The sequence below is a fragment of the Pteropus vampyrus genome, unplaced genomic scaffold (assembly GCF_000151845.1).
Source record: "Pteropus vampyrus isolate Shadow unplaced genomic scaffold, Pvam_2.0 Scaffold260, whole genome shotgun sequence".
Classification (NCBI taxonomy): Eukaryota; Metazoa; Chordata; class Mammalia; order Chiroptera; family Pteropodidae; genus Pteropus; species Pteropus vampyrus.
In genome coordinates, this window is record NW_011889041.1 from 1678044 (window position 1) to 1706017 (window position 27974).

The 27974-nt window shown below is 33.8% G+C and overlaps 1 protein-coding gene and 1 pseudogene across 4 annotated transcripts in view; both read left to right on the forward strand.

The window, feature by feature from the left end:
- HMGCLL1 (3-hydroxymethyl-3-methylglutaryl-CoA lyase like 1) overlaps positions 1 to 27974 on the forward strand; it is a 167379-nt gene that overhangs the window by 115180 nt on the left and 24225 nt on the right. The gene's annotated exons all lie outside the window — the stretch shown is intronic.
- On the forward strand, positions 17184 to 17643 carry LOC105302081 (annotated as a pseudogene).

Genomic DNA, 27974 nt, shown 5'->3' on the forward strand with positions numbered 1-27974 from the left:
TGGGTTGTGTTATGAGAGCTCCTACTCTGGTTTCACCCCATTGGGATTAAAATCTATGGAGCTCAACCACTGAGACTCTGATTGTGAGAGAGAAGAGGGGAGAGGACCAACAACAACCAGCATTGGGATCTTGGGAGACCAAGTTTCTTCTTGCAGAGCCAAAATACTAGTCTCAACCAGTAGCTTTGCTCATGGGCAGAAACAAACAGGTAGTGCAGTTTGACCAGGGAACTTGGCATGCTGAGGTCTGCCTAATTTGGGTCCCCAAACAAGGAGTGCTGGTCCTGGAGCCTGGACTACCCACACCCAGACAGAGGAGCTGAGTTGTTGCCCCACCAACTGAGGAACTAGGCTCCCTGACCCTCTCAACCACAGTGCCTGACTGGGAAAATTTGAGAGTTACGTGAATTGGGTCTCCCAGTCTTGCTCAGGTATGAGCCTGAGTAGGAGCCCGCCCCCTCCCCCCCACTACAGAGCATGGCCCCTAGTCCTATATGAGAGGAAGATCTGGCAAGAATACCTGGAGGCTTCCTAACCCAGGAACTCTTGAGCCAAGAGAGGGACAAGCAGTGCTGATCACACCCTGAGAAAAGCCATTAGCCCTGTATGGCCAGAGAACTTGAGGCACAGAAAGGTTTGAGTCAAGACTACGAAGAGCAAGACTGTCCCTGAATCAGTTTCTCTCACTATACCAGGGCAGGGAAACTAATTTTTAGCCCCACTTATTGCTGAATAGAACCCTCAGCCCACTAGACCAGGGAACCTAACTAGAACACACAGGAAGCTATATAGCCCATTTGACAGCCCTGTGTTCAGTGGCACTTCAATAGAGAAAATAGTCCATAGCTTTTCCTGTCTACAGAGCAAAACCAGGATGTTCAGTGCACACTCTTGCTTCACTGAGCCCCTAAACAGTGAGCCATGCAAGACCTATGTCCCCTCCTGCTATCCCACCAGAACAGGGAAGCTAATTCTTAGTGCCAACTACTGCTAAGTATAGTACCCAGTCACGACTGTCTAGTAAGCCTGACTAGAGAATCCAGGCAACCAGAGATCTCATTTTACAGATTCACTTGGGTGGAGAACCAAGCCAGCAGTCCTAACCAGCTTTTCTGAGCCAGTGGCACATTCGTATACCCCTGTCCTCAGAGCCCAAACAGTTGACTCACCAAAAATAGACCTTAATGGCAAGCCTCACCTGCCCAAAGACATTACCAGCAGACACATCCAGAAACCCAAACTGAAGTGACCAGTGAAAAACTATCTCTGCCAAAGCAAACCTGCAGCATTGAGAAATGGAGACCACTTGCTCAAATGCACAGATACCAGTGAAAGGAATTAGGATCATTAGAAATCAGGTAAATTTGACAGTACCAAAGGGAACCAATAAAACTCAATAACTGACCTTAAAGAAATGGAGATCTATGAAATGTCAAAGAATTTAGAATACTTCTCTTTAAGAAGTTTAGTGAAATACAAGAACATAAGGACTAAATGGAATTAGAAAACAATGCATGAACAAAATGAGAAGTTCAGCAAATAAAAACCATCAGGAAAAAAAGTTCTAGAGTTAAAAAATACAATAACTGAAAATAATTCAGTAGAGAACTTTTTTGACCATGCAGAAGAATTAGCCATCTAGGAGATAAGACATTTGAAATTATCAATTCAGAGGAACAAAAGAAAAAAATGAAAAGAAGTAAAGAAAGCCTATGAAACACTATGAGACACAATTAAAAGAAACAATATTCCCATTATGATAATATCAGAAGCAGAAGAGAAAGTGACAGTATATTTAAAGCACTAATGGCTGAAACCTTCCCAAACCTGGGGAGAGAAATAGATATTCAGATCCAAGAGACTCAAAGAACCCAACTAGGGCTACGCTGAGACATTATAAATAGTCAAAAGTTAAAGACAAAAATAATTTTTAAAACAGCAAGAGAAAAGATAGAAGTTACATACAAGGGAATTCCCATAAAAATATCCGAGTTCTCAACAGAAACTCTTCAGGCAAGAAGAAAATGGGATAACATATTTAAAATATTGAAAGGAAAAAAACTCAACCAAGAATAGTATACACAGTGAAGCTGTCCTCCAGAAATGAAGTAGGGACAAAGACTTTCCCAAACAAAGGCTGTGGAAACGCCTCACCACTAAACCTGCCTCACAAGAAATGCTAAAAGGAGTTATCTGAGTGTAACTAAAAGGAAGCTAATTAACATCATAACATGAGAAGGCAGGATAAAGCTTACTGGTAATGGTAAATATATAGTCAATTGGACTCTGTAATATGATAATGGTAGTGCATAATTCACTTACAATTAATATACTCATTGGTGAACAGTTTAAAATGTTTCTTCTAAGATCAAAAACAGCACAAGGGTGCCTACTCTTACCATTCCCATTAAACATAGTACTGGAAGCCCAGAGCAATCAAGCAAGAAAAAAAATATTAGAATTGGAAAGGAAGAAATAAAATTTTCTCTATTTGAAGATGATATGATTTTATGTATTAAAAATCTTAAAGACTACACCAAAAAAACCTAAATCTAATCAACAAATTCAGTCAAGTTGTAGGATACAAAATCAACATTTAAAAAATAGTAGTGTTACTATACACTAATGGATTATCTGAAAATGAAATAAAATGATCCTACTTACGATGGGATGAAACATAGCAATAAATGCAACTAAGAGAATGAAAGATCTGTACCCTGAAAATTATCAGATATTGATGAAAGAAATCAAAGAAGACACAAATAAATGGAAAGGTACCCTGTGTTCATGGATTGGAAGAATATTGTTAAAATGTTCCAATTACCAAAGCCACCTATAGGTTCATGAAATCTCTAATAAGATTCTAATGGTGATTTTTACAGAAATAAAAAAAGAACAATCATAAAGTTTGTGTAAACAACAAAAGAATAGCCAAATCAATCATGATACAGAAGAACAAAGTGGGACATACTTCCTGATTTCAAGCTATACAATAAAGTTACAGTAATCAAAACAATATGGCACTAATATAAAAACAGACACATATCAATGGAATAGAATGAATAGCCCAGAAATAAGCCAAAGCATGTTACAGTCAACTAGAATTTGACAAGGGAACCAAGAATACTCAATGGATAAAGGACAGCCTCTTTAATAAATAGTCCTGAGAAAATTGGATATTCACATGTAAAGAAATGACACTGGACCCTCATTTTATACCACTTACAAAAATTAACTCAAAATAGATTAAACACAAATCTAAGACCTGAAACCATGAAACTCCTAAAAGAAAATATAGAAAAAAAGCTCCTTGACACGGGTTTTGGCCATGATATACCTAAAACACAAACAACAAAATAAAATATTAAATAATACATCAAACTTAAAAAGCTTCTTCTGCACAGCAAAAGAAACAATGTAAAATGTCAACCTGTGGAATTATAAAAATATGTATATGTTAAAGAGTTAATATCCAAAATACATAAATAAGTCATAAATGCAATTGCAAAAAACAGAAATAATCCAATTTAAAAGTTGCCAAAAGACCTAAACAGACATCTTTCCAAAGAAGCTATGCAAAAGGCCAACAGGTACATGAAAAGATATTCAACATTGTGAGTCATTAAGAAAATATAAATCGAAATCACAGTGAGATATCACCTCATGCCTGATAGAATGGCCATCATCCAAAAGACAAGAGAAGTGCTGGCAAGGATGGGAAGAAAAGGGGACCCTTGTGCACTATTTCTGGCATTAAACTGTTGCAGACACTGTGGAAAACAGTATAAAGGATCCTCAAAAAATTTTTACAAATAGAACTAGCATATAATTCAGAAATTCAACTTCTGGGAATATAGCTAAAGCAAATCTAAATGCCAACTTGAAAAGATATCTGCTCCCCCATGTTCATAGCAGCATTATTTACAATAACTAAGATACAGAAACAACATAAGTGTCCACTGATGGATGACTGGATAAAGAAGTTGTGTATGCGCGCACATATACACAATGGGATATTATACAGCTATACAAAAAAACAAAACAAAACATGAAAATCCCGCCATTTGTAACAGGGAGGGACCATTATGCTGAGTGAAAGTAAGTCAGATAAAAAAAGATAAATACTCAAATACCATATGATCTCAATGAGGAATCAAAAAACTGAAATTCATACAGAAGTAATCAGATTTGTGGGTACCAGAGGTGGGGGTGCATGGGGAATTGGAGAAAGGGGGTCCAGAGGTGTAAACTGCTATCACAAGATAATTACTAGGGATGTAACGTACAACTTGATGACTGTAGTTACTAGTGTTGTGTGACATATGAGAGTTAAGAGAAAATCCTGAGTTCTTAGCACAAGGAAATTTTTTTCTTTATCTCTTGTATGACTAGAAATTTATTTGATGAAATGGTTTTGTTTAATAAGCTCTTGAATATGCAAAAGTAAATTTTTATTGTGAATATATATGAGATGATGGATACTAACTAAAAGTATTGAGATAATTATTTTACAGTAAATGTAAACCAGTTATTATGTTGTACATTTTAAACTTATATAGGATTGCATGTCAGTTATATCTCAACAAGACTGAAAAAAATTAGCTTAATAATAAGTAGTTAAGAGGTCCACTTCAACTACAAATTTTGACTCCATAGAAGACAAGGAGACAGACCTGCAGTGGTTCCTCACTAGTGATTTGAGAGTATTGATATGTCATTGAAAAAACCTATATTAAATTTTTAATATCGATGTGATTATTAACAGATTCATTTCTGTTTTTTGTTTCTCTAAATAACAGTTTCAAGAACATTAATATATTTGAATATTTCTCTTGTTTCTATGCCATATTTTAATAATAAATTTATTATTCTTAAACACATACTTGTCTTTATAATCATTTTACCCAAATAAGTTGCTGCTCTAAAAATGAGTAAGATTTCTTTTTGCCATATCTGACAGATCAAACTCATAAGCTCATTCATCTGTACTCCTATTTTATTCTTTCTTTTACTTCTCTCCAGTTTAAATTTTTTGTGGAAATTCAGGTAAATTTCAAATTCTATACAAAATTGATTATTTTTTTCTGAGATATTTTAAATTGTTTCATGATCCTCTTCACATTGTCTTATTTTTTTATGTCATAAGGCGTGATAAGAAGATGGAAGGAATGCAAATGGGTACAAAATTACAGATGTAGCAAAGATCAAAACATAATATGCAATTCTTATGAAAAGGTTATGCCAACATATTTGAAAACAGGTGAAAAAGAAAATACATAGAATGGTATAAATTATCAGAAATGAAAAAAACCTCATCAAATCATTAGTTTACATTGAAAACATCAGACCCAAATTATTTTATAGGTGAGTTATAGTAACTCACCTATAAGCAGGTAGTTTCAGGATTACACAAATATTTTCAGTGAATATTGAAATACAGAACCTACTCCCATTTTGTTTCACACCAGTAATATACTCTTGGTTCCTAAATCAAATAAGTATAGTATATAAAAGAAAAATTATGTCCACTTTCGCTCATAAATATTGATGCCAAATCTCGACTAAAATATTAGGGAAATCCAGTAATATGTAAAAAGATAACATAGTCTAGGAATGCAAATTAGGTTCAATATTAGAAAATTTATTAGAAATTACTACGTTAAAAGGTTAAAAAGGAAAAGACATGATTATTTTTATGCATAATATGTATAAATCATATCTTATTAATATACTTATCTTAGAGGTGTATTAGGTGTTGCTTTTCTAATTTTTGTTTTCTTACCTATAATTTAAAAACTGGTACTAATCACTAGGGGAGCAAAATCTTAAGTTACTTTAGGAATAGTAACTTTTACTACTTTAAGAGTAATAAACAGTAGTTGCTATTGAGGCCCTAGTGTAATATCAAGTTGAATTTCACTGTTCTCCCCCTCTCAAATTATTTCATGAGTCTAGTATAATCTTGCATCAATATTGTACAAGGACATTACAAGAAAGAAAAATCACGGCCTAATCTATTTCTTGATATTTTAAATAAAATATTTCTAATGTAATCCAGTGACATATACAAAAACTAATTCACTTCTACCAAGTTGTGTTTATTCCAGAAATTTTAACATTCTAAAAATCAATCAGTGGAATTATCTCATTAATAAAATAAGAAAAATCTTATATTATCTTAAACTATGTAGAAAATTATTTGACATGTTTAACAAAGTAGGAGATTCTAGCCAGAGCAATAAAGGAAAGAAGTATAAGGTATACAAATTAGAATGGCTGACATAAAATTATTATTCACATGTCATAATTGTATATTCAAAATCTCAAAAGTATTTTTAGATAAAATTAATAAGTAAATTTAGCAAAGCTACAGAATATGAATAGCATATAAAAATCAATAGTACTTCTGTATATACTAGTAACAAATATTTCATTATGAAATTTCCATTTGTAATGTTAAAATATCAAATAATAAAGAATAAATCTAACAACAGAGATATAATACTGCTTTATAGAAAGCAATATATAATATTATGGAAAGATGTTTTTAAAGATTTAAATAAATGGGGAGATAAAATAAATTTCTGATTAATTTTCACAAAATCGATCTATGGATTCAGTGCAAGTAGATTCTAAAATTGATATTGGACTGCAAATAATCTAAAATAGCCAAGGCAATCTGAAACAGGAATTTCAAATCTGGGAAACTTATCAAGATAACATTTCTTATTATAAAGATAAAATGAATAAGACGGAATAGTAATAATGAAAGGATAAGAGGATATAGTGCTTTCTTGAATGAAAAGTGCATATAACCGAGAAAATTCACATCAACAATGAGAAATCATTAGTATGCATGGAACCGAAGGTGGCCTAGAAGGACTTCGTACTGACCTGGAAAGGAATGTCGTGTCCACATTAAAAAATCAGACATGAGGTTAACGGTATATGCGGGCAGTCAAGGATCTTTAATTCACCTCTAGTTTTGTCTGTTTGTCAGAAAATCTTCCTATGTCAAAGGAGGGCGTAGTTGCACATTGGCTGTGTTCATAAATGAGACTAAATGTGCTATGAGGAAGCTAATGAATAGCGTTTAAAACCATAGTTGCCATACTGATTTACTGTAGGAAAAATGCTGAGTTATTGTGAGGATAACTCTTTACTGCAAAAAGAATGGCTGCTTAAGAATGTCTGTGTATCAAACCGAAAACAAAAAACTGTGAGAGACTGGCTTAACCAATATGGACAAAAAGCTGAAATACTGACATTGAGGCAGTTTCTTCAACCTGTTATGAAATGTCTTGTATTAGCCTAGCAGAGGTAATGATTAAGAGAACAAAATAGAAAGCTGATATTTATATATAGTCGCTCGGTTTGTGATAAAGGCATCACTACAATTTAGTAAGAGAAACATGATCTTTTAAATAAATGGTGCTTGTTCATTTGTATATCCGCAAAGAAGAAAAATCTTAACTCTTTTACTTCCATCTGTACATAAAATCAAGTCCTGGTGGTTTATAATATGGAAGTAAATGACTTGAGGAAAAATATTTTACATGGGCAGAGATTTATTACATAACATTTGCACTGGCAGAGATTATATTACATATTATATAATAAAGGGCTAACAAGATAGGAAAAAATTGATAAACAGGCTCCATTAAAATTAGAATTTTCTGTTCATGAAAAGATACATCATGACATTCTGGTATCTGCTCCACATGTTAAAACTTTGAAATTACCCTCATCAGAAAACTAAGATTATAGGGCAAAACTTCCACCCTGATCTGGAGAGACAGGCAAAACCAGAGATGTACAACCAAGATCCCCTTACCTGGTACGAACACTTAAAATGATTATTTTGACAAATTGCTGGAGGCTGAGTCTAAATAAGCATGAGACTGAGAAACTCCTAGAGCCAGACAGAGTCTAAGAGGAATCACCAAAATGTCATGAGTTTTACCTCCAGAAACTCCACCAGGTTCTAAGAATTAGGGTATGAAAAAGATCCTCCAGTGGTTAGGGAAAGAAGAAGGGAAGAATAATCACTGTGTAATATTACCAGAGCATTCCCCATACAACAGCCTATTCTCTAGGGAAGAAGACTTTATCAGAGTCTTACCCCAGCTGGTGAAGGGCATTCATCCCATTACAGTCCCCAATTGACTTCATGTCTCACCAAAGGGGTAGACAAATTGATACTGCTGAAGAAACACTTGTGAAGGTCACTTCCTGAGATACAGGCCTACTAAAAACATGAGATTTAATCATAAAATTATAGAATGCCTGCCTTCTCCTATACGTTATCACCATATCAACAATTCTGTAGTATAGTAACTGAATTATAGCTAAAAAAAAAAAAAAAAAAAAAAAAAAACAAGAAACAGGCTGTCAGGGACGTACAGAAACAACAAAAAAGAAAGAAGGAAGATAAAAATCAAGGAAACTAGAAAAATTCGAAGCCTCTGGCTGTTTAGCAACAACAAACATTAACCACAGCCCAAACTCTTAGCCAGATTCTCACACTTATTTGGCCAAAGCAAACTTCAGAATTAGACTTGGATATGCTATAGATGAAAGTATGCTCAGATAGGAAATTTAAATTAACTGTGAATAATGTTAAAGTCTTAAATAGCAACAGTAGAAAAAGAGGAATATAAGCAGAGAGGTAGAAACTCTAAGAAAGAATTGAAAGAAAATACTAGATTTTTTTTAAAGTAACTATAACAGAAATGAAGAATGCCTTGGTAGTCTCATCAGTACATGCCCAAGGAGACAATCAGCAAGCTTAAAAATATGTAAATGTGGAATATTAGCCATAAAAGTGAAATACTGCCATTTGCGGCAACATGGGTGGATCTTGAGATTATCATGCTAAACAAAACAAGTCAGACAGAAAAAGTTAATGTTATGATTTCACTCATATGTGGGATATAAAACTGAAAGCAACAAGCGAACAAGACAAACAAAACCTCATAGACACAGACAACAGTTTAGTGGTTACCAGAGGGACTGGGGAGGTAGATAAGGGTAAAGGGGGTCAAGTATATGGTGACAGAAGGAGATCTGACTTTGCGTGGTGAACACACAATGCAATATAAGATCATGTATTATAGAACTGTACACTTGAAACTATATTTTATTAACCATTGTCACCCCAATAAACTTAATTTAAAAAGAAACTTCATAAAACTGAAACACAAAGAAAAGAAGACTACACGAACTGTGGGATGATTTTAAAAGGTATAACATATGTGTTGTAATAACAGGAGAAGAAAATGAAGAGTAGAAGAAATATTTGAAGCAATAACAGCTGAGGATATTGTAAAATTAACGACAGACACTAAACTACTAATCCAGGAAGCTCAAAGAAAACCAAGCAGGGTAAAAATTAAAATATCTATCTATGAATATTATATTCTAATTGAAGAAATCCAAAGACAAAATCTTGAAAGAAGCCAGAAGAACATAAACATCTTACCTATAGAGAAACATAGATAAGAATTACATTGGATTTCCCATCAGAAACCATGCAAGCAACACGAGAGTGGGGTGAAATATTTAAAGTGTTGAAAGAAAAAAGCTAGAATTCTATATTCAACAAAATTACTTTTTAAGAGAAAGAAGTGCTCTCTCAAACAAAAACTGAGGGATTTCATCATTAGTGCATTTGCCCTCCTAGAAAGATTAAGACATTCTTCATAGAGAGTGAAAACTGTATGTCAGGAAATCAGACAGAGAATTTAAAGTAACTGAATAATATGTTAAGGGCTTTAATGGCATCTACATACGAAAGAAAGGGAAGAAAATGTCTATGCATCTAAACAGCCTAGCATCAAAATTCATGAGGGAAAACTAATAGAACTAAAAGAAGAAATAGACAAAATTCACTCTTATAATTGGGACTTTGAATACTATTTTTAATAATTGATAGTTCGAGCAGGCAGAATATCAGTAAAGATATACCTGTTGGAACAACACTATCAATTTGTTCTAATTGACATTTGTAGAATACTACATCCAATGACAGCAGAATACATATTAATGAAGGATGTTAATAGGAGAAATTGAATATGATAAAAAGTATTGTTAATATGGTAACTCTTTGTCCTAACTTCACTTTTTTTCCAGCAAATATAAAACTTTACCAAAATAGTTTATTAAAACAAAAAGAAATAAGTTATAAGAGTGAAAATGCCACAATGTGGGGAAAGGTATTTGCAGTTCATATATCTGACAAAGGAATAGTATACTGAATACATATAGAACTTCCAATTTATGACATGAATAAAGATTGATAACCCAATAGACTAATGGACAAATGACTAGAGGAGACATTTCACAAAAGAAATTATACTAATGACCATTAAGCTATGAAAAAGTACTCGATTTCACTAGTCATCAATGTAAAGTAAAACCACAATGAGATACCACTATATAGCCACAAGAGTTGCTAAAATTATGAAGTCTTATACATATTGATAAGAATGTGGAACACAAGCACAGTTTCAGCCAGTGCTGCTGGGGGTTTAAATTGGTACCTTTACTTTGTAACATACACATACTTTAGAACCCAGCAAGTCCATTCCTAAATTTATACAAACAAACATATACATATATTCACCAAAAGATATGTTCAAGAATGTTCGCATTGTTACTATTTGAAATACCCCAAATTGAAAGGAACTCAAATGTACGTTAGTAATAGAATTTATATATAGGTTTTGATATCTACATTTATCATTTATGAGAATTAAAATGACACTGCTATATGCAACATGATTGAGTTAAAATGTTGAATGAGAAACCAGATATGATAAAGTATATAAGATTACATTTATATAACATTCAAAAGCATAACAAAACTAATCTAGAGTGATAGATGTTAAGATGGGAACAAAATAATATAGGAGAGGGACATGAAGGGAGTGTCACCTTGTGCTGGTAATATTCTATTTTCTAATGTGGGTTTTTTTTACATTAATAATTCTTATTGACCTGTATACTTATGATTTGTACTCTTCTCTCTATATATGTTATAGTTTTTAATAAAAAAAAAAAACTGAAAGAAACCAGTAGGAAATATTCAAAGGACTTAATTAGATATTACACGCAAAAAGGAATACAAATGCCACAGAAACATAAAATATATTCAACCTTGCAATTAATAAAAATGCACATTAAAAAGAGTGATATCATTTTATACCTGACATATTGGCAAAAATTTTAAAGTCAGATGATATCCAGTATTGGTAATGGTATAAATTTACAGAAAATGTCACATACTGCTGGTGAGAATATGTGACAATACACCCACTTTTGAACAATGTTGCTCTTTATAGTAATATTGAGCATTTGCAAATTCTGTAATCCAGCAATTAATTTATTAGTATAAGCTCAGTAAATCTCTTGTATATGAACAGCAGGAGGCATGGCAAAAGTGTTTTTGCAAATTTGTTCATAATAAAAACTGAATTAGTTCCAATATCCATGTCAAATTAATTGGCTAATGTATTGCATATTTACACAATGACATATTCCATGATAAAGACTATCTAGAGCTATGTGCAACATGATAGATCTCAAAAACATAATAGTAGGTGGAGAAAAGCAAATTATTGAAGAATACATAAAGTAATACTCAGGTTATATAAAGTTCAAAAACAGTTAAAATTAGCAATCATATTGTAGCACTATAAAGAAAAACAAAAAAATGATTTGCAGAATTTTCTACAGGGATTGGGGGAACAGACATGTAGTTAAGGAGAGCTTAGAGAGATTCAAAAATATTGATGATGCTCTATTTCTTAAACTGGTAAGAAGTGTATTAATTTTATTATATTTTAAATGGTCTACTTTAAATATACTTTTCACATGAAAAAATAACAGAATTTAAAAGTTAAATAAAAAAAGAATGAAAAATGTCAGTGTAATGACATTTGGACTTTTGGCATGATTCTAAACCAAAGCTATTAATTGAAATTAAAAAAACAAAACCGTGATGTTAACTCCTATTGTTATTTTAGAAAGTGTCCAACTGATATCTTTAAGCCTGTGGTCATTTGAGAACAAAGTGGAGGGACTTATAGGGTAAATCACCAAGATTATTTACACAACAAAAAATGTGGCTGGTAAAATATTCTCTACTGATGTTTCTGAAACCAAAGACCAGAAACTTACTGTAGAAATGAGACCCTTTACTTGTCTTGCGCCAACACAAACAACAATTACAGCACTATGTGAGAAAAGTTGTAAGATATATTGCTGGGTTTCAGTGGTTCAACCAAGTCAGCAGATTTTTGTAATTATGGCAGAATGGACCCCAAAACTTTATAGTCTTCAGCAAGGAATGGCTCTTAGACATTAAACTGATCCCTGATAAAACAACCCGGGGTCATGGAAAGGCTACTCTGCCAATTTCATTTCACTGCGGGACCCACTGACATCTGGCTCAACTGCAGAAACTGGAAAACTTTAAAATGCTCTTGACACCAAAAATGGACATGTGGAAAACATTCTAATCTGTTAATCTTTGGTGCTCCCGAAAAGGGGACATTTGGCTTTATACTTCATGATGATAAATATGAAACCTCCACATCTAGCTGTAAATAACATGATGGCATTTGAATAAAGAATAGAATTTTCATTTCCCACATGTGCCGAAAGGTGAATATACACCTGTATCAACCACATGACAGAAGAAATGCCCTGGATTCTTTGTTTACACTGCATTTTATAATTTGTACCCTTTCACATTAGTTCTATTTGGCCAGTAAATATTAGCAAACAGTAGCAAGTAATTTCTTCTCCTCCTCTCCCATCTCCTCTCTCTCTCTCCCTTCAGTCTGTTCCCCACCCCTCTGCTAACTAGCTCTTGTGCTTGCTCAAGCACTCCTTTTTTTCCTCCCTCCCTCTGCATTAAATTTTTCAAATAATCAAGGAAATAAGAACACAACTATTTTTGCATTATTTTTATGTTATCAATAAGTGACCTTTGGGGTCATTGCATAAATGCCTGGCTTCATGATCAACAGTTTGTAGATGCTGCCTCTATTTTGTAGTATCCTCAAGGTATATAGAGTAGTAGTAAAATATACCCGTGATTTGAACTTGTTATTCCTCACTCTATCTTCCATGGTGATTCAATCTGCCAGTTGCTCCCTACTTCATATAGCTTGTTCCTTTGCTTCAAACTACTATTTGAGGGTGTTTTTTCCCCCCCCAAAAAGTTTTTTGTCTTTTTTTCCCAGTTTTTTGTTTCCACTAAATTTCTCTATTCAGCATTAATATATTTGATCCAAGTTCAAATACTATCCTAAAAGCCCTGGATTGAAACTCATAAAATTAATTAGAGAATAAAGGAAATATGCACAACTAAATATAGGTCTACATAACTCCCCATTAAATACATACTTTTCAAGAGGTTTGCTTTCCCTATCCTTAAGTATCATGTGTGGTCTGTAGTCAAAATAAATATGCCAATAATTAACTAAACAAAAATTAAAAGACTATGCAGGGTTTTGATTCAAGATGACAAATGTAGAAGGATTCTGGGCTCACCTTCTCCCTCAGACATACCAGATCTGCAGCTATATATGGAATACCTTCTGAAAAAAATACTAAAAATAGTCTTCACAACTCCTATGAATCTGGCGAACTAGAGGTCCACATCGAAGCCAGTAGGGACACAATCGCACTATGAACTCTATCACTGAAGCAACTCAGAATTGGGAAGGAATTCAAAACCTGGAGTTTCTCCCTGAGGAGCAAAAGGTTTGAACCCCACATGAGGCACCCAGTTTTTAAGACCTGCACTTAAGAGATGAGCCCCTAAAACTCTAGTTTTAAAAACCAACAAAGCTCAAGTCCATGAGAACTACAGGCTAAACAAACAGCTCTTAATGGCCTTGCGTGCTTGGACTCACTCATCCAAAGGCTCAGCACAGAATCAACTGATTGACAGGTGCCCAGACATTATGTTATTGAGGTTCATTTGCTAAACTTAAAGTGTCAGCCTGAGAGGCAGGCATCTAATTTATCACACCTCTAGGGGCCTGCTTGCTGGTAGGCACCATCTCCATTCTCTCCCTATTCCTCACTGGAGCAGTGGGCACCATTTTCTTCCCTTTTCCTGTGAGTGCTATTTATTTGTTTCCCCTCTGTCTCATTCCAGCTGGCAGGAGATTATTTTTCCTTCATTTTTTTCTATTGGTGGGTGCCATCTTTATGGTCTCCCTCGGCCATGCTCCAGAGTACTAGTTTCTCCCAGAGAGGAGCTTTTACACATGACTGATGCCCTGGGTTTTATGGCTGCTGCTCAGGGGATGTCCCCTTTTATCTCCTGACTCTGGAAGTCAGGGGCACTTGCAATCCTGGGTTCCATGGGATTATAACAATCAGAGAGACAATTCTTGGCAGACTACCACTCATAGAACACTGCACAGACATCAGATTGAAACACTCTCTATCTTTCTGTGGAAGAGGCCTATTTGTCTAGGAGCTTCAACCTGAGGGGCAGGCTTCAGGTCTGGCACACAGCTTTGGACCTGCGGAGATGCTCTTAGAGAACAGAGGCAGATGGACTCACCCTTTGTGCTTTCCCTTCTCTTGTTCCAGCTCTCCAGGATCCCCTAAGTCTTTTGGCTTCCATCAGGGGACACCAGGGGACACCTCTGTATTGCTTGGCTCTAGTGGCTAGTGGACTTTATGCCTGTGGGTCCCATAGGACTTAAACCAAAAATGAGTTTTTAAACAGCTTCTACCCCCCCTTCACACACACACAGGGCACAACAAGAAGCAACAAACCCAGGAGCTTAGTCTTTCTATTACCGTAACTGCAATGTGAGGTGCAGGCTTCTAAGTAAATACACCTAAGGGCTGACTGTAATTCTTTACAGGGACCCCCAAGAGTGGGAACTATCTGTGTACTTTACCAAGCTGAGCTTCAGAAGGCCATTATCTTCCAGAGTGTAGCTTTAACAAGCATCTGGTGCCCCAGTTTTTGTGGCTACTGCCTAGGGGATGCCTGTTGATTGCTTGGCTCTAGTGGTCAATGAGGCTTGTGTTCTCAGGTCAATGGGATTGTAACAATTAGAGAGACAGTTCTTGGCAGGCTACCACTTCCGCAGCACTGTCCAGATTTCAGACTGAAACATAGTCACAGTTTCTATGAAAAAAACTTCTTTGCTCATCCCAAAGCTTTGGCCTGAGGGTCAGGTTTCAGATTTGGCACACATCTAGAGGCCTGTGAACTGCTCTCAGGGGACTTATTAGGCCAGGGAACGCTATCTTTGTGCTCTCCCTTGGCTTCGCTACAGCTTACTGGTGATCTCCCAGAAAAGAGCTTACACATTCATATGCACCATAGGACGCCTCCAGATCACCTGTCCATGGCTGCCAGTGGGGCTTACACTCGCAGTCCCATAGAATGGTATATATTTGCATACTTTAAAAGCTGCTGCCTAAGAGGCTAGCTTTTAATCGGCCTAAATCTTGGTGCTGAGATCCTCCCCTTTAGGACATTGACTGGTCTTGGCACATCTTCAACTACTGGGAGCCATTATAAATAAAATAGGCTGCTTGGAAAATCACAAATATTTGAGTGACAAAACTGAACTATGAATAGAAAATCTGAATAAGCCAGTTACTACCAAGAAGAATGAATCAGTAACCAAAATGCTTCCCAAAAGAGTAAAAAGTTCAGGACCAGATGGTTTCGTTGGTGAATTCTACCAAACATTCAAAGATGATTTAGTACCTATCCTTCTCAAATGATCCAAAAAAATTGGAAGGGAGGGAATGCTTCCAAATTAACTTTATGAAGCCAGCATTACCCTGAAATCAACACCTGACAAGGACTCCACATACACAAAAAATTTACTTGCCAATATCTCCAGTGAACATAGATGCAAAAATACTCAACAGAATATTAGCAAACCTAATTCAGCAATACATTAGAAAGATCATACACCATGGTCAAGTGGGATTTATTTCTGTGTTGCGCAGATGATTGATGTCGATCAACAAATCAGTCAACGTGTTACACCTCATTAACAAAGTGAAAGATAAAAATCACATGATCATCTCATTAGATTCAGAAATGCATTTGACATTGGTTTTAGCAATATTTTTGGATATATCTCCTAGGGCAAAGGCAACAAAAGCAAAAATAAAAAGTGGGATTACATCAAACTAAAAAGCTTCTGCACAGCAAGAGATACCATCAGCAAAATGACGAGGTTACCTACTGTATGGCAGAAAATATTTGCATGGCAGAAAATATTTGCAAAGCACATATCTGACAAGATGTTAATATCTAAAATATATAAAGAATTCATAACTCAATAGCAAAAACAATCATTAAAAAATGGGCAGAGGATCTGAATAGAATTTTTTCCAAAGAAGACTTACAGATGGCCAACAGGTACATGAACAGGGACTCAACACCATTAATCATCAGGGAAATCAAAATCAAAAGCACAATGAAATATCACTTCATGCCTGTTAGAATGGCTATTATGAAAAAGACAAATAACAAGTGTTGACAAGAATGTGGAGAAAAGGGAACCCTTATGTACTGTTGATGGGAATATAGATTGGTGCAGCCACCATGGAAAACAGTACAGAGGTTCCTCAAAAAATTAAAAGTAAGACTGCTATATGATCCAGGTATTCTACTTCTGGGTATTTATTGAACGAAAACGTAAACATGAATTTGAAAATACATTTGCACCCCATGTTCTTGCAGCATTCACAATAACCAAGATCTGAAAACTGTGTCTATCAGCAGTTGAATAAAGATGTGAAAATATATGCATATGCACCTACATGTATGTATGTGTGTGAGTGTGTATATATGTATGTATGTGTATGTGTATGTGCATGTATGTGTGTATATGTCCATAAACACACACATGGAATATTTCAGCCATGAGAAAGAAGGTAATCTTGTCTTTTGTGACAACTTGGATGAAACTTGAGGCCATTACACTAAGTGAGACCAGTCGGAGAAAGACAAATACTGCACGATATCCTTTATATGTGGAATCCAAAAAATCAGAACTCAGAGAAAGAGAGTTGAGTGATGCTCACCAGGGGCTGAGGGGTGGGAGAATTAAGAAGATATTGGTCAAAGGGCATATGTGTCCAGTTATAAGATTAACAGTTTCTCCCTTTCTGCGATGATGGAGCCGAAAGCGAAGAAGGAAGCCCCTCCTAAAGCCGAAGCCAAAGCGAAGCCCTTGAAGGCAAAGGAAGCAGAGTTGAAAGGCATCCACAGCCACGAAATAAACAAGATACACACATCACCCATCTTCTAACAGCCCAAGACACTGTGGCTCTGAGGGCAACCCAAATATTCTTGGAAGAGCACCCCCAGGAAAAATAAATTTGAGCACTATGCCATCATCAAACTCCCCCTGACTACTGAGTCAGCCATAAACAATATGCTTATGTTCATTGTAGATGTCAAGGCCAACAAGTACCAGATCAAACAGGTTATGGAGAAGCTCTGACATTGACGTGGCCAAAGTCAACACCTTGGTCAGGCCTCATGGAGAGAAGGCATATATTTGACTGGTTCCTGACTATGATGCTTTTTGGATGTTGCTGACGAAATTATCTAAACTGAGTCCAGCTAGCTAATTCTAAATATTAAAATTTTTCACTGTAAGAAAAAGATTAACAGGTTCTGAGAATCTAATGTACAGCATGGTGATTACAGCTAATAATACTGTATTATGTACATAAGAGTTGCTAATTGATGTTAAATGTTCTCACCTCAAAAAAAAAATATTAATCATATGACAGGATAGAGATATTAGCTAATGCTGTTGTTATTTTGCAATGTTTCAAATCTTATGTTATATACCTTAAACTTATACAATGTTACATGTAAACTGTATTTAAATAAAGCTGGGAAAGAAACAAAGGAGTAAATGGCAAAGAGTAAACAAATATTTTAGAACAAGATAGGAGAACCTGCCTCATCAAATTCTTACCAGGAAACACTTCATTATGAGAAAGCAGCCTCCAGGACTGATTCTATCTGGAATCCTAAGCAGGTTCATAGTGCCTGGGATGTTAACCAAAGGGGTGAAGGGTTAAAGAAGTACAAATTAGTAGCTGAGAGGTGGTCATGGGGTTGGGGAGCATTGTCAGAAGTAATGCAATAGCTATGTGTAGAACCAGAGGGATAGAGTAATCAGGGGAGATTGTTTCATAAACTACGTACATGTCTAACTAGTGTACTATATACTTAAATCTAATAATAAAATAAAATGCCAAAAAAAATTTCTAAAAGGCTAAGAGTAGGAGAGGGTTCTGAGTATCAGGACTCTCACAGTGCTAGAAATTTGGTTTTACTTATGGAGAGCCATACAGAGAAAACCATTTTATTAACTCTGACTAAATTTTTAATCAATGAATTTGAGTCACAATCAGAACTGAATGTCAGGTTCATCTATTTCTATATGATTTGTTTATGTTTGGAGAACTTTGTTTTGTGTTATATTTATTTTAAATGTACTTTAGGTGGTTATCCATGTAGGTACATAGAGGCTTGGCAGTATAAATGTTTTCTTAAAGTCAGTGTGACACTAAAGTCACATTAATCAGTGTTATGTGTGAAGGATAGGACTTTTACATCTTTTACTTTGACATTTTTTATTTGATTTCTACTTGAAACTAGGGGTCTAATTTTCCATATTAATCTTGTGAGATTTTTTTTAAAACCAATAAATTGTCTTTATGAAAATCTAATGAGGTAGATTTAATTATGTATTTAGTTGGTAACACATGAGCAAATTAAGAGAATTTTCCTTGGAGTTTAATATTAATATTTTTCACAGCCATTGTCTCTAAAAATGTGCATCTTGAAAAAAATTTGATGCTAGGAAATTGTGTAAAAAGCCTCACTCCCAATTTTATAACTAATATTTAAAGTATATAAAAAGTGAGGAATGGAGCAAGCTAAAACCAAAATGAAATAAGACTTTAGTCTAAAGCCTTGTGTGGTTCCTGATTTCCACCTATTTTGTATTCTCATTTTTCAAATGATCTTATACATAGAGAGTATTGCTCTGGGGGTGAGATTCACAACATTCAAAAGAGCTTGTAAATATTTTATCCTGAAAGTATATCCCATGTGTTCTCTCAGGAAACAGTAGTATGTGGAGTAGAAAAATGAACAGTTCAATCGGAAATAGAACAAAAGACATCACTCATGTTCCTTTAGTGATGATTCCATCCAGAGAGGTACCTAGGGGTTACTTCATTTAGAGAAAAAAAGTATTTTGTTTGAGACAGTTGAAACTCTGCAGTTATATTGATGTTTCAAAACAAAATTTTTATGTTTCTATTGTATTTTGAAACACATGTCCACATGTGTTTTATTGTCTTACAGGAGTGCTTTGACAATTTGTATATTCTAGCATAACTTTTTGGGCATTTTCTCTTTGTTACAGAGTTCTAAATCAAGGAAACAAAGGCATAAAAGTAAATAAATTATGAATTATGGCATAATTTTTCATTTGCTTTAAAATAGTTACACAAGTTTTTACATAGCAAAGGCCACTTTTCGTACATATTTTTTTATGTCTTTTTCAGGCATTGTATGGACTCAACACCCCAAACAGCATAATTTCTTTATAAATTTTGACCATTATGCTTCACAGGGAAGAAATTATTTGTACCTTCTGTCCTGTTTTCCTTCATAAACTGTGTTTTTAATTGTGAAGGAGTAATTGTTATGTCTATACATTCTGCAGTTAACTACTCCTGAGAAGCCTACTGGCTGAAATGTATAGCAGAGATATGAAATCTAAAAAACTGTTTCCTCTGAGGCATACCTACATCATAGGAGGTTTGCATACTCAGTTTGATCTTAGGTGGTAGTCAAAATAATCCTTAGACCATTTTATAGCAGCTTATCCAAGCACAGGTAAAGATGGCTGACATTTTTATTGATCATTTTTGGACTCTAGATCAATTTAAAGAATTGGTAAGATTCTCTTGGCACATTATTATGGATGTTTTGAAATTTAAATCTGGACAAAATTAAAATCATGTAATTGTTATTCCAGATATAGAGGTTGAGGGCAGATATGTGAAGGGGAGAGGAGAATTCGGGAAGTCATGTGGAGAGAGAAGAAAGCTATAATGTGGTATAATTGAGAGGGGGAGCAAAACCCAGAAATTTAAAAGGTGAGCATACATGGTCAGCATCAGAATGGAGGAAATGATTTTATACATTGTTGCAACAGATAAAACAGAGTTTTGAGGAAGGCCAGTCTCAAGAGAGAAGATTGCAGCATTTGAAATATTTTAGGAAAGTAAGCATAGAGAACTAAAGCAGTCTTTCTTATCACATCTTTTTTTTTTTAATTTACACAGTATTTACATATAGTCTTCCTTATTTGTTCACTCTTGTTTTGCCAGAAGTTTTCATTAGGATGCCCCAAAGGCCCTATAATCTCATGTATATATAGTATAGCTACAGGAATGGAAGGACTGTCTTGATTTGCTCTATTTGTCATCCATGTGGATCACAATGAAACATACAAACTTTCTTCCATGTTAGTAAACAGCCAGCCTGAACCATATTCTTATTTAATTTTGCTACTATTTAACTTTCTAAAGTTAGACATATTATCACATTATTAATGTGCTTTAGGGTAATTTTGTACAGCTATGTATTTTCGAGCAGCTGGAGTGGCCAATATTTTATTGACTATATTGAGTACTTCTTAAGTTTAAGTCCAAATAGTCCAAGTGTACCTACATTTTAAAAAAAGCCATTACTTTGTGGATATGTTGGTCTAATTTTATAGTGCAATTTTCTTTACATTCTGATAAAATTATGGTTACCTTCTCTTATTTGAAGGGTGGTTTTAATTTTAAATATTAAAATAAGTCAGTTTTCAATAAGTGAATTTACTAGTCAAAGTAACATGAAGGAAAAAAAATTACTTATATTATTGGTGTTACTGTGTGCCAAGTATTTTATCCAACTTTTGCTTTATTTCAAAATTAGCAAATCTTGATTTCTAGTAAAGATGGCAGAATAGGCAAATACTGTGCTCACTTTCTCCCATGACCATATCAAAACTATAACTAAATTATGAAACAACCATCTTTGAGAATCTCCTGAAGACTAGCTGAACAGAACTACTATAACTAAAGATATAAAAATTAACAAGGAAACAGTGGCCTTAAATGATACATTACACAGATGGTCTTAATTGACATTTTTAGGACATTTCACCCAAAAGCAGCAAAATATACATTCTTTTCAAGTGCAGATGTGGAACATTTTCCAAGCTGGACCACATGTTGGGCCACAAAACAAGTCTCAGTAAATTTAAGAAGACTGAAATCATATCAAGCATTTTCTCCAATCACAATGAGATGAAAATAGAATTCAATTACAATAAGAAAACTACAAATACACATACATGTAAAAACTAAATAACATGCTACTAAACAAGGACTGGGTTAACAACAAGATCAAGGAAGGAATTAAAAGAGATCTTGAGACAAATGAAAATGAAAACTGGCTCAAAATCTATGGGACACAGCCAAAGCAATTCTAAGAGGGAAATTTATAGCACTTCATACCTACATAACAGAAATAAGAAAAATCTTAATCTAACCTTACACATAAAGGAACTAGAAAAATTCCAAAGTGAGTAGAAGAAAGGAAATAATAAAGATCAGAGCATAGAAAAAAGAAATAGCATCTAAAAAAAGAAAAAAATAGAAATGATTAATGAAACCAAGAGTTGGTTCCTTGAAAAGATAAAATTGACAAACTTTTAGCCAAACTTATTGAAAAGAAAATGAAAGAGAAGTGATAACTGACACCACAGAAATGCAAAAGAATATAAGAAAATATTAAGAACAATTATAAGCCAACACATTGGACAACATGGAAGATATAGATAAATTCTGAGAAACATATAATCTTTCAGATTGAATCGGGAAGAAACAGAAAATCTGAAGAGACCGATAACCAGTAACAAAATCAAATCAATAATCAAAAGACTCTCAACAAACAAAAGCTCTGGTCTATATGGCCTCACAGGTGAATTTTACCAAACATTTGAAAAAGAATTAATACCTATTCTTCTCAAACTACTCCAGAATTTGAAGAGGAAGGAAGGCTCCCAAACTCATTTTATGAGGCCAACATTACCCTGACACCAAACCTAGACAAAGTCACTACAAAAAAAGAAAATTATAGGCCAGTATCCCTGATGACCATAGATGCAAAAATACTCAACAAAATATTAGCAAACCAAATTCAGCAATACATTAAAAAGATAGAGCATGATCAAGTGACATTTATTTCTTGGTTGCAAGGTTGGTTTAATATCTACAAATCAATTAATATGATATACCACATAAAAAATGAAGGATAAAAATTATATGACTAAGTCACTAGGTGCAAGAAACGTTTGATGAAATCTAACATCCATTTATGATAAAAAATTTTCAACAAGGTGGAAATAGAAAGAACATACCTCAATGTAATAAAAGCCATATGTAACAAACCCACAACTAACATCATACTCAGTGTGAAAAGCTGAAAGCCTTTTCTTTAAGATCAGGAAAAAGACAAAGAAGTCTACTTTCACCACTTTTATTCAACATACTACTGGAAGTCCTAGCCACAGCAATTAGACAAGAAATAAAAGGCATCCAAAATGGAAAAGAAGAAGTAAAACTGTAATTGTCTGGAGATGACATGATATATGCTATGAGAACTCTAAAGAGCCCACCAAAAACTATTAGAAATAATAAATGAATTTAGTAAAGTAGAAGGATATAAAATTAATATTCAGAAATTGGGTGCATCTTCATACACCAATTATGTATTATCAGAAAGAAATTTTTAAGAAAACAATTCCACTTACAATTGATTTATAAATTCCATTTATAATAATCAAAAATTATCTTTTATTTATTTTAAAATAAATTTAACCAAGGAGGTAAAATACCTATACTCAGAAAACTATAAGACATTGAAAAAAGAAACCGAAGAAGATACAAATAAATAGAAGGAAATACTGTTTTCATGGATAGGAAAAATCGACATCATTAAAATGTCCATACTATCCAAAGCAATCTACAGATTTAATGCAGTCCTTATCAAAATACCAATGGCATTTTTCCAGAACTGGAAAATATAATATTAAAATTTATATGAAATCACAAAGGAGCCTGAATAGCCAAAGCAATCTTGAGAAAGAACAAAGTTGGAGGTATTATGCTATCTGACATCACACTATACTACAAGGAGGTATAAATCACAACAGCATAGATCAGTGGAAAAGAATAGAGAGCCCAGAAAGTAACCCACACCTATATGGTCGATTAATTTTTGACAAAAAAGGCAACAAGATTCAATGGGGTAAAGACAGTCTCTTCAATAAATGGTGTTTGGCAAACAGAATGATACATGCAAAAGAATAAAACTGAATCGCTTTCTTAAATCATGTACAAGAAAACTCAAAATGGATTAAAGACTTAAGTATGAGACCCAAAACCATAAAACTAGAAGAAAACATAGGCAGCACACTCTCTGAGATTGCTCTTAGTAATATTTTTTGGATGTCTCCTCAGGCAAGGGAAACAAAAGAAAAAATAGACAAATGGGACTACATCAAATTAAAAAGGGTTTGTACAGCAAAGGAAAACATCAACAAAAGGAAAAGACAACCTACTGAATGAGAGAATATATTTGCCAATGATCTATCTGATAAGGGCTTAAATCTAAAAATAAAAGGAACTCACAAAACTTAACACACACAAAAAAATCTTATTTTAAAAATGGTCAGAGGAACTGAATAGATACTTCTCCCAAGAGGTCATGTGAATGAACAACAGACATATGAAAAGATGCTCAACATCACTAATCATCAGGGAAATGCAAATTAAAACCACAATGAGATATTACCTCACACCTGTCAGAATGACTGTCATCAATAAATCAAAAACAGTAAGTGATGGTGAGAATGTGGAGAGATAGAACCCTCATGCACTGTTGGTGGGATTATAAATTTGTTCAGCCAATATGGAAAATATTATGGAGGTTCCTACTGTATAACCCAGCAATTCCACTTCTGGGTATTTATCAGAAGAAACCCAAAATACTAATTTTAAAAGACATATGCACTGCTATGTGCATTGCAGTATATACATAAACACACACACTCTCACACAATCAATGGAATATTACTCAGCCATAAAAAAGAATGAAACCTTGCCACTTGTGACAACATGTATGGACCTAAATGGTATTATGCTAAGTGAAATAAGTCAGAGAAAACAAATACGGTATGATTTCACTTATGTGTGTGATGTAAAAAATAAATAAATAAATGAACAAACAGAAACAAACTCATAAATACATAGAACAAATTGATGGTTGTCAGATTGGGGAGTGGGGGGAAGGGAAGGGGGACTAAAGGGATTAAGAAGTACAAAATTAGCAAATCTCAAATATTTAGTTTTAGCCCCCTCCCCATAATTGATTATTAGTTATCAAAACACTGGCTAAACCTTTTTGATAGCATAGTATTTGGTATAATATTGTTTCTTGGAGAATTGTATGATTTGCCTTTCTTATTTCATTTTTTGAAACTGAAAATACTGTACATGTGTCACTCACAGTTGGAGATTTCACAAAGCTGAGGAATGCATTCCACATGTTTCTTTTTTTTTACTCTCCAAAAAACCATTTACTCTCAAAAAAAAATTTACTGCCTTAAAGAATGTTTAGATGACTAAAATAATATAGTGGGTCATTATTCTTTTGGATTTTACACTACTGGCCAAAAAAAAAAAAAAAAAAAAAAGCCCCACAGAATGGATTTTAAAAATTTAGAGTTTTTTTTTTAGTTTTGCTTTACATATATATTTATACATAAATATATATAAACATATATATTTAGGGCATAGAGTTAAATGATTTTGGTTTCAAATCCTGTAGCAGCACTATAAATGCAAAAGTTTTAATAAAACACATTGTTTCTTATAAGAAGGTATTACATCTTTTATATGTCTCATAGAGATTTCCTACTTAGATAAATGTTTAAATGTTGCTAGTGTTGTAACAATAAATAAGAAAACTTATCTTTATACTAAATTTCAGATATTGCTGGGTTAAAAAACACACTAACAGACTTGAAAATGTTTATGCACGTGGGCTACAGAGCTCACAATTAACAGCAGAGTGTTTTTCCTCCCTTGAATAAAGGTGACAAGTGAATTCAATATTTTTCTTTTAGATGTATTCTGCCCATGGATCCGATTAATACATACAGTTTTAAGTATGTCTTTTTTGTGTGTGAAATTTTTTCTATCAGAAGGATACGTTTTCTTCAGTTCCCAGTGAAATCTATGACATAAAATATTTAGAACTGTGACTTAGAAGAGCCTTATTTCGTATTGAGAAACATGAAGATTTATAGCTCAGTGAACACGTTATTCTCTTTCTATTAAACATGCATTTTTAACTGTCATATTTTATCAGGAGAATAATATATCAGAAGCAGAAAATATTTTTATTTAATCAACAAGCCTTTACAGACTGCCTGCCAACCTTGTATGGCAGGTGTAAATATTAGCACTTTGAATGCCATTTTCTTAAAACTTTATATGAAGCTCTTAAGATTCTCTCATTTCCTTTACAATTATGAGAGTAACCATAAACTCTTTTCTTCCTCTTTTTTTTAAAAGAATATGTCTATATAATCTAAAAGTAAGACTTGGAAGGAAACTACTTCAACAGCTCACTTTTCAAATGTGTAAAGTGAGGCCCAAAGAAGTGACTTTTCTAAAGTCAAATATTCAGTTACTGAGGAACTGAAAGCAAAACCAAAGGCCTTTCTATTGTGTTCCACCAAATCTTGTCTGGTTTTAAATAATGTTTGTAAGTACAGCAGGTCCTCAAATAATGTAGTTTCATTCAATGTTGTTTTTTTATAACACTGATGAGATGCCTTAGGAACTTAACTCTTGCTGAAATCAATTAGCCTTTGATAAAATTGGTTTTGTTATATATCATTTTGCTTAAAGTCACAGAACCTATGGACAATGTTAAGTGAGGACTTACTGGATGTGGTTGATGAAAGGGACAAAAACTTGGGTAAAATTAAACTTGTGTTTTCTATGAATTTCAGTTGCCTTTCATTTGTCTCTAGCAAAGTCAAAATGAGTTATTTTTATATAAAAATGATTTGTTTTAAATCTAAATATCAACTTGAAAATTATATTTTTAGTTTTATAAATATTGAAATAAATAACCAGCACTTTCTCGCATAGTTATACTAGATTATACTACATTTTGTGTAAAGTTTTTTATTTCTTTTACTCTTAGTGGAATATGACGCTTAGAAGAGTCCCACCTCTGTAAAATGTCTAATATAGCTATATATGACAGAAGTATGCATGCATTTGTTATATGTCTCACAAATTTTGATATAAATTCTTCTTGGACATATGAGATGATGTGAGTAATTGACACAAGATTAGATACTGGATTGAAATACTGAGCAGGAACAGACATATATCTATAAAGAAATGTAGTAGTACTCATATCCTGTAGATATTACCTGTAATGAAAGTGAGAATTCTAAAAATTATGTGATATAACCAAAATATATACACACATACACACACACATAGATGGCTATAGATATGCATATCTATATATTTACATATAGATACCTTAAATGTTCATTAATGTAGCATTTACTGAGATTTTAGAAGTATTACATATGTGTGTATATGTAGACACATCATAATGCTAGCTTAGAAATCCATTCTATTAAACGTTGAGTTATTTACAACATTGCCTCTTACTCTTATTTATGTCCCCCACAGTGACTTGTCCATAGCAACCACTTAATAAATGTGTTTTAATAAATAGTGAATGAATACTATTTGGGATACTTCTGCCAAAATGTACTACACATCAGGAGGGATCCAGCATTATGTCATGGCTAATGTTAAATGTCAGTAAAGAAGAAACTTATTAACAAGTTCAGCCATTGACATTGATTTTATTTCTCTCGTAAGGACTGCTCCCCCAAGCCCCATACTCTGTCTGTAGAATCTTCCTGTTCTTCAAGGTCAAATTCAGATGTCATTTCCTCTGCCCTGATTAACCCAGGCTGAAATAATTTCCTTTCCTTTTGAACTCATAATATTTTCCTAATTGACCTGAATTAGTACTTCCCACAGTCTTCCTTTAAGTACTCATATATTCGTCAGATATTTTCTACTAGATTATAAGTTTTTCAGTCAAGAACTGTATCAAATATATTGGTATGTTAAGCCTTTTGCAAGTGAATAATTAGTAAATATTCACCAATTGCCTGATTTATTCTTTAGCTTACAAGAGACATTTATAAAATTCATATTGTATTGTCTACTGGAAATTAAAATCTCCTGTAATCAATTAGAGGAGACTTTCATTCAAGTAAACATATTTTATTTTATAGGAAAGCATAAATATGACCTCAATTAACTTGTTTATAACTTCATATGAGCTTTGGCTCATAATCTCTCTAGTCCATTGTGGTTTATTGATCAAAGACATTGTGGCTTATAAAACAGCAAAATGTTTTGTGATATGAAAGAAAGTACAGTGCCCAAAGATATTTTCTGTTCTATTCCTATGTATGGAAAAATTGCTGCTTGAGACTTCAATATACTAATGTTACTGACATATTTAAAATATACTTTTCCACAAAGTCTGACCCTGCCATGTATCTCATGTTATTTTCTAACACTGTCTCTATGGCTCCTTCTACTCCAATCACAGTGGTCTCTTTACTGCTCTCTAAACACATAAGGCATCCTTCCTTTTCAAGACATTTGTTTTGACCTTGTTCCTTTTGCCTTAAACATTATTATTTCAGATAAGTTCATAGTTCACTTTTCTACTTCATCCAGGTCTCAGCTCAAAT